Genomic DNA, 9,092 nt, shown 5'->3' with positions numbered 1-9,092 from the left:
GCACCCTGAGCACTATGCCGACCAGGTGACGCAGCCCAGCTTTCCACCACTACAGTGCTAGTACGTTAGCCGTAGGGATTCCCATTCACACATCAACTCGCCCTGGGCGCGAACCCACGACATCCGCTCAATGAGACATGAGCTTAGACCACTTCACCAACGTGCCACCCCAACTAATGGAAGCTTTGGTTTGTATTTAACCCTTATACAAATTACGTCACTACGTCAACTACGTCAGTTACGTCCCCCAAAGTTCCAACTGAACGTTCTAAAAAAAAAAAAAAAAAAACACTATTGACAGCCTGCCTTGGAAATGAGTAAACGCCCCAGATCAAGTCAAATAAAGATAATAATAAATAAAAATAAACAAAATACATAAAAATAAATAAAATAAATAAAGATTGAAGTAGCCAATCGCGGCGGAAGAGCCTTTCTAGCCAATCAGAGGCAAGAAAGGCAGTACGTGCAAATTCATGTCTGTGCAGAACGGGAGGAAATACCAGATTTAGACAAAAGAAACTTTCTCATTTTCATCAACACTTACTTTTATGTTGGTCCTTGGTATATAAGCAGAACTTTTCCCCTCACAAATGTTAGATATGGAATAATCAGAATATATGTTTCAAACGTAAGTCATTGTTTTTAAAGAATTGGGTTGATTACAGAACACTGCTTGTCTGTCAGTTGTTTAACAAGGAAGGTCAGTTATTTACTTAGAGTGAAGTTTTGTTAGAATATAAAATTCCTGTACTCCCTAGAGAATATGCAATTGTGTTTGGTGCTATCTTCTACTATTAGTCCTTCAACAACTATTACCCCTCAAATTGCGCAATCAGAATTATACACAGGGAATTTACATCCATTCTCGAGTAAAAAAAAAAAAAAAAACATTAGAGAAGTGATTCAAAGGGATACAGTTTGTAAGCCAGCTTCCATCTTTTTTTGGAGTAATTTATATTCTGATGTGGAATGGGAAAAGGTATGGTTATTACCAAGGAAGTTTTTTTTATTTCCAATAAAGTGAGAGAGGTATCTTCAAACTGTTCCATAGGTGTTATCCAACTAATTCAGCTCTGATTAAGTAGAAGATCAGTGTCGACCCTTTTTGCTCATTTTGTCATAATTCGGATGAAACATTAACTCATTTGTTTTGGGAATGTGCCTTTTGTCAAATTTTTTGGTGTGATATCAATCTTTTTTTTTTAAATAAAAGCTGGACATTTAACTTCAAAATTGAAGATATTTTATTTGGTTTCTTTATTACTGATTTACCTGTTCGGAAATTGTTTATTCTTAATCTCATTTCCTTATTAGCTAAATTTAATTTACATACAAGCAAATTTGCCAATCAGAAACCCAGCTTTGTGGTCTTTAAATCTTATTTGAAATCCTATCTAGACACACTTAACTTTTGCACTAACCCTAAAGCTGTGAAGACTAAAGCCTTATGAGAAGAATTTAAGTTGTAATTTATTTATTTTCATTTTATTTATTTTTTTCTCTTCTTGTTGATTCCTTTACTTTTATTTTATTTACTTACCCATTTATGTAATTGTATTTAATTTCTTCCTGCCTCACCTCAAGCATTTTTTTTTTCTCCATGCCATGTTCTGGTCTATGTGTATACGGTATTTTGTAAGTATGAAAAAAAGGAGAAAAATTAAAAAATAAATAAATAATCATACAAAAGTGTCTTTCACTTTGAGGTCAACAATTAACTAATAAACCTACACCAAACCTAATGCCACTGGAATAAACCTACCTTTTACATGACTGTAACCAAATATTTCATATCAGTTTGGGCTTTGATCCAACTTCATGACCGGTGCTTCTGTTTGGCTACAATAACGGTTTACGAGGGCCTTAAGCTCTGCCTGCTGGCTCAAAGGGGTTAACAACATCAAGTCAACATTTTCAGTATAAAAAATAATAATAATAATGGAAAAACAAATTTACAGCAGCCTTGAACTAAATAATTCAGGCTTTTATGTACATTACAATAAACAGCATTAGATTTAAGTCCAAATTAGAAATATTATTGCATCTTTTTTTTAAAAAAACAAACATCTGATTGGGTTTGAATTCATGTTTTGACACTTAAATCTAATGGTATGATTGTTCATTTCCATATTTTGAAGTTTAACATGAGACTGAACTCCAACATAATAATTAGTTTACTATTTCAACAAAAACTTCCCCAGGCTTAAGGCAATAATTAAATCAGTGGTATCTGGTGGCAAATATTTGATCCACAAGCACCAGGCTCATTGATTCCAAAGCAATTAACTATACAATAAATATACAATAGATGTAAACAATGTGAAAAACCAAAAAAGTAGGGCATACCTCTGCAGAAAGTCATTTAATTCAATCAAAATCTTGCAATGAGAAAAAAAAAAAATGTAGTATCCAATTTGTACATGTCTGCTCCATAAACTACTGGGTTCATCCATGGCCGACGCTCTACGCTTCATCCAGGTTTCATGAATATATGTGCAGTGGATATTCAGAGAAATAAATTAACAAGCAAATGGAGGAGAGAAAATAACATCTTCAGAGGACTTAACAAAAATATGGCAGACAAAACCAGATTTAACATGAACAAAACATGATGATGGGCGACACGGTGGTGCAGTGGTTAGCACTGGTGCCTCACAGACAGAAGGTCCTGGGTTCCATTCCAACACCGTCGATGAGGGGTGGGACCTTTCTGTGTGGAGTTTACCTGTTCTCCCCGTGTCTGCGTGGGTTCTCTCCAGGTACTCCGGCTTCCTCCCACCATCCAAAGACATGCACCGATAGGTTAATTGGTTCATCTAAATTGCCCATAGGTGTGAATGTGACAGTGATTGTTTGTCTCTATATGTTCAGCCCTGCGATGAACTGGAGACTTGTCCAGGGTGAACCCCGCCTTCGCCCATATGTAGCTGGGATAGGCTCCAGCGACCCTAGTGAGGATAAAGCAGGTTCAGAAAATGAATGAATGAAAACATTATGATGGGCAATGAAGGCCACAATTTCATCTCATTTATATTCAGGAATGAATATAAGCAAAATTTAGCAAAATTGTGTCAAAGTTATTCTTAAAGCAGTGAGCTAATAATTAAAAACCATTTCACGATACAGTCTGAAACCACAGACGTCAACAGGGTAACTGCTGATCCAACTAAATAATCTGCTACAGTGCTGTGTAAACAGTTGGATATTAAATTGTATCACCAAAAGATATGACACAATTAAAGAAAAGCAGTTTCTGTGAATTACAGGCTTGTTATTTTGACCAGAATAAAAACCAGGGATTGTAGTTTTGTCCTCCGTGAAGCTGTGGCAGCAGTTCAGTCAATGTGAAACCGCAGAGAAGTTGTTCATCTGTTTGACTTTTCCTTCAGTTCATCAGCATGAGCTTCTCCTCGCAGACAGATGGGAAAGCACCACATTCTTCTTTATACACCTTTGAGAAAGTCTGGAAGATACTATTAAAGAACGGGAGTTGTCACCCGAATATTTGAGGAACACTTGCGCAAGTTTCAGGAAGCGTGTGAAGGCAGTTATTGAGAAAGAAGGAGGACACATAGAATAAAAACATTTTCTATTATGTCAATTTTCTTGTGGCAAATAAATTCTCATGACTTTCAATAAATTAATTGGTCATACACCGTCTTTCAATCCCTGCCTCAAAATATTGTAAATTTTGCTTCCACACCCTGTACACAATGAAATTCTGATGTGCTTGTTAAAAACGAGTCAGTGTATCTTTTGGTAATTGGCTTTTCTTTTCAGAAACAAAAGAAAAACTAGTGGGTAATTGATTTTCATTTTAAAATAGACAAATTAAAATTGAATTTCAAGGTGTTTTTCTTTTTCAGTGTCAAAACAGATAAACCAAATTTTAAAAAACAGATTGATTTTCATTTTTTTCTAGTAACAAAAAAGGAAGTCCATAAGTGTCTAACGATATTAATTTTCCTAATTTCATTGTACGCACAATGACAATAAAGGCTATTCTATTCTATTCTATTCTATTCTATTCTATTCTATTCTATTCTATTCTATTTGTTCATCTGGCTGTTTCTAATCTGTCTGTAAAACCAGCAAAACATCAGTTTCACATCAGTTGCTCTACTGTACTGTATCTTGGTTGCTTCCCAGACAAACTGGATTAAACAGTGTTTATCTCCTAAAGATTCTGTTGACATCAGCTAAAAGAGTCACAACAAAATGTTGGCTACAGAAAGAGCCACCCGCAACAGGCTTTTTTATTTCTATCACAGAAAACATTCGACTGATGGAACAGCTGACTTTTACCCTGCGGCTCCAGGAGGAGCCCTGAAAAAGGCGCTGGAGAAAATGGACAGACTTTACAAACAGTGACAGTACTAGTTAATAAAAGCATTTGATGTTGTATGCATGTTTGATGTTATAATCGCCATATCTAGACCTCAATTTCATGTTCTTGTTTTGTAAAACTAAAATGTTTATAAATAAAGTGTCAAATAAAAAAAAAAAACACCAAAAAAACCATTTTTGGGTTTGTGCTCACCGTTAACATAAAGCCTGGGTGGATCTTGGCAGCGGTCACTTGTTTCTGATGGCTCAGATACAGAAGCAGTTTGTACTGAAGAAAAGAAGAGATGCATTATTCATATAAATCAAAAGTTAATGTCAAACTAGTGACGGTGTAGCAAAGCTCCCACCTCACCTCTTTTGTTGTGTGGCTTCCCAGTCCGGCTGCTCCCAGCTTCCCTTGGTTCACATACTGTTGGTTAATGCTGCACCAGACACAACAATCTTTTAACTGGACTTCATTATGAGATGATTTGGTGGATTGTGATTTGATTGAAGTTAAAAAAAAAAGTGACATCAAAGCTCCTGACTGAAATGTAAAGTGGAGTACTCACTACCTGAAGGCTTGAACTTCTGTGGCAAACAATAGAGGGTCTGCACGTGACGTCAGCGCTAGCAGAAGTCACAGCGGTTCCGCCCACTGAGTGGCAGAAAGAGGGAGATGAGTGACAGTGTTGGCTTCAATACTGTCTAAACTGAAGAACAATATTTAATAAAAAATGGGGAAAGAGCTGTTGTGAGATTGATTGTATGAACAGGTTTGAAAAGCAGTCGGAGCTATTGTTTTACAGACGCTGAAAGACACAGAAAAGAGAAGTAGATGGATCCACAAATCCAGGAAACCAAACCTAGATCTGTGGATCCTGTTTGGTGTCAGCTAACATTAATTTATGCTGGATTTTTGGGTAAAATTATACCTTAAATGACGTATTGTTTTGGCTAACGTTCCTTCTTAGTACAGCTCTTGGTTTCATGATCAGATCTTTCATGGTTTTTGTCTTCATTTTGTGACTCTGAACCTTGTGCTCCTACATGATTAGTTAAACTAACTTAAACTGAGGCTAACCTAGTTTTTCAAATACGGGGGTAGTGGAGCATAAAGCTATGACGGAGTATTCGGACCACATAAGAAAATAAAAACACTTGTGACTACGAGTATAAAGTCATAAAACATCGATATAAAACCCATAATTTTATGATAATAAAGTCGAATACAAAAAAAAAAATCACAATGTTATGACAATAAAGTTGTAGTTACAAAAAGAACTCATAAAAATGTCATTCGTTTATGAGATTAAAGTCGTCATATTCCAACAATAAAACTATAATATTACAAGAATAATATCGCAATTTAAAAACAGGTGGTTTAAATCTGCTAATTTCCCAGAATCCAGTGGTGTCCTGCTGGTCCACAGTAGTATCTGTGTTGGATAAAAGACTGGATCTGAACTAGACTCAGTAAATCTCCTCAGTCCCAGTAGATCATGCATATATTCACTGGGGTCAGTCCACGGTCTACTGGAAATGCACTTTGGATCAGCTGGTTCTGGGCCCTAGTTTTGGAGCCTGGTTGTCAGTAATGATGAAACCATGTATATTTGCTTCATGTAAAAATAGCGCTGATCCCCTCCACCCTGGATGTCCGGATCCTCCATTTGTGTCCACATGTCAGTGTTCATGGACCACTTGTTCTTTGGTCGCTCGTACAGATCCATGTCCAGTCCAACTGTCCTTCATTTAATTTCAGATTTCACATTTTCCCTTTTCTCTGGCTGTGTTTACTGCTATACTCCGTCATGTTGAGCAGGTTGGTTTAAGACACTCAGTCTGACTTAGAGGGGCGTGGCCCGGGGGAGAAGTGATGTATGTGCATCCCCTCTATACTGTAGGAGCTCCAGGTGGTGGCGCTGGTGTCGGTGCTACAAAGAACCATAATGCTGTTCATTTATTGTTACTTCTTTGATGTTTGTTTTCTCTTTCTAGTAACAAAAAAGAAAGTTATTACCTGACAGAAATGGAAAAATGGACCAAAAATGCCTGTCGTTTTCATTTTCTGAGACCGGATGTTGTCATTTTCAAGGAAAGAGCGCTAATACCTAGGTCACAAAGATTCTTAAAAACGATGGGTTTGTACAAAATCTGGACATCGTAGACATGCCCCCTCCACGAATGTCTACAAACTTCAGATTTCATATGACCTGGAAAATTTGTACATTGTGTAGCTGTGTTTACTCTCATTTTGTACAGTGGAATGACTTTTGCTATTTTCATTTTATTTGGGAAATGGCCTGAATGGAAGGATAAGTTACAGATATGGGTTAGAGGTTTTGCAAAGTTATTTATGACTCTTTTAACAATCATGTCAATATCATGACAGTCAGTGGATAGCTTACTTCTGCACTTTAGAACAGTGTTTATCACCTCCTGCTCATTTGTTGCACACAGAAAAATTGAATATGGATTCCTTTTAATGGTTTCATTACACTGGTCATCACCTTGGTTGGGAATATCTGCAGCCAACTCCAGGCACACATTTACAAAAAAACTATTAAAACGGTTGACTATGTTATTCATGCTGTGATTTACACTATTTTTTATCAATAAAGTAGTCAGAATATGTTGCTTTAGTAGGACCTTGTTTAATTAAGTTGTTCAATATATCCCAAGTTCCTTTTATATTATTCTTACTTTCATATAATAATTTATTATAATATTGCTTTTTGGTAGTTCTGATTATGTTTGTTAATTTATTTCAGTAAGTCTTTTATCTTTATTCTGCTTCTTTAGTTTTTAACTTAATGAACGATTTATGGAGATTATTTTTCTTCTTACAAGCATTTATTATTTCTTTAATAAGCCATGAGTGTTTTTATTTTCTTTTTCTTTATGCAGAGTTCTTTGGCAGGGCAGTGTGTGTTATACAGAGAAATAAATACATCTAAGAAATTACCATATGCACTCTCCACGTCTGATTCCCTGTAGACTGTACTCCAATCCTGGAGCATTAGCCTGTTGTTAAAGGCATTGATCGCTTCTTCAGTTCTTATTGGTTTACAGATAATTTTCATGTCTTCTTTACTTTTCTTTATGTCTCAGTCAAACAGAGTGATATTGAGAGTAGATATTGTCTGGAATTGTGGCACTGTGTGATGTTATTCTGTTTGGTTTAGTTATTGATGGATAAAGGGACATACTGTACATTATGTCCAAGAAGTCATCTATAGTTTTTAGTTTAGTTTCTTTTACAGGAGAAAATTGTTTCTCCATCCATTCACTGAAAAGTTCAATACTTGAACCAGGTGATCGATATACACAGCTTAGAATTACATTTTCTTCTTTTCATTGTGGATCTCTACAGTCACACATTCCATCGTTTCATCTATTTTTAATGTCATCTCTGTTAAGACCATACATTTTACTGATTTATGAATATATAGCGCGGCCCCACCCCCATTTTCTTTTTTCTGTTCATATATCTTAATTCATAATTATCTAGACAAAAGTCAATACCTTTATCAATGTTAAACCAGGTTTCTGAAATGACAATGAAACTGAATGGATGAGTGTTGTTGTAAATATTCTTTGATGGAATTAAATTTTTTATACATACTTCTGCTGTTAAAATATATTATTGAATACTTATCTACTGATTTGATATCATTTTCATACTGTTCTTGGGTGAAATAATTGCAATCCGTTGCTATGGTAGAAAGAAAGTTATTATCAGGATCCATTTCTGGATGTGGATCCATTGTAGTTTCAATGTAGGCCAGTGTTTTTTTGGCGTTGGCATTAGTTCTCTTCTTTTTATCTAAACAGCATCTGTGTGGTCCTCGTCAACATAGATTTTCGTACCTCGGAGGCATTTGGCTCTCTGTAGTATCTCGGATTTATCCTTGAACTTCTGAAGTCGGACTACAATGGGCCTTGGTCTGTCTCCTTCAGGTTTTCCAGCACGGTGAGCCCTCTCCATCTCAACATCCTTCTGGAACTGGAACTTCTCACTTCAAAGCTTTTTCACTTTTAGTTCTGTGTCCGTCCAGCTTTCTCCAGGTGACTCTGTAACACCATCTATCATCAGGTTGTTTCTCCTGGACTGAGACTCCAGATACTCTATTTTATCAGACACGACTAGCATACTGTCATATACCTTGAACAAGTCTGTCTGGGTGGTGTTATTCTGTTGTTTTGGATTGCCCAACTGCGTCTTTGTATCATCCACATCCTTCTGTGTAAATTGCAGACCGATTCTTAGCTTACCGGCCGACAGGCCATAAGCTACTGTCGTCATGGGGTGTCCGTCGTCTGTCGTCAGTTACAAAAATTTCAATCATCTTCTTCTCCAAAACTACAGTTCCAATTGACTTCAAACTTGGTATACAGCTTCTTTATGATGATGTCAACAAAAGTTAGTGAAATTATTTGGATCCGGATCTGATTCTGGATTTGGTGCCACTTTGAAAAATTTCCCCATCATAAGAGATAGGAAGTGGATCGATATAATAACTCAGTAAATATAAATGATATCCAGTGTAAATTTCTACAGTCCAGCCCTGATGGGGAGATGACCAAAACATAATGTCCACATGCTGATCAGGATCTTCTTCTGGATCCGGGAACTTATGGAAAATTTAACATGGGCTCTTAAGGGGAAAACATTTCAATCGTCTTTTTCTCCCAAATTCCAGTTCTGATTGACTTCAAACTTGGTATACAGCTTCTGTATGATGATGTCAGCACAAGGTATT

Source organism: Sphaeramia orbicularis, chromosome 3, assembly GCF_902148855.1.
Source record: "Sphaeramia orbicularis chromosome 3, fSphaOr1.1, whole genome shotgun sequence".
Lineage (NCBI taxonomy): Eukaryota > Metazoa > Chordata > Actinopteri > Kurtiformes > Apogonidae > Sphaeramia > Sphaeramia orbicularis.
The sequence above is the reverse complement of the archived record's forward strand: the minus strand, read 5'-3'. Positions refer to the sequence as shown.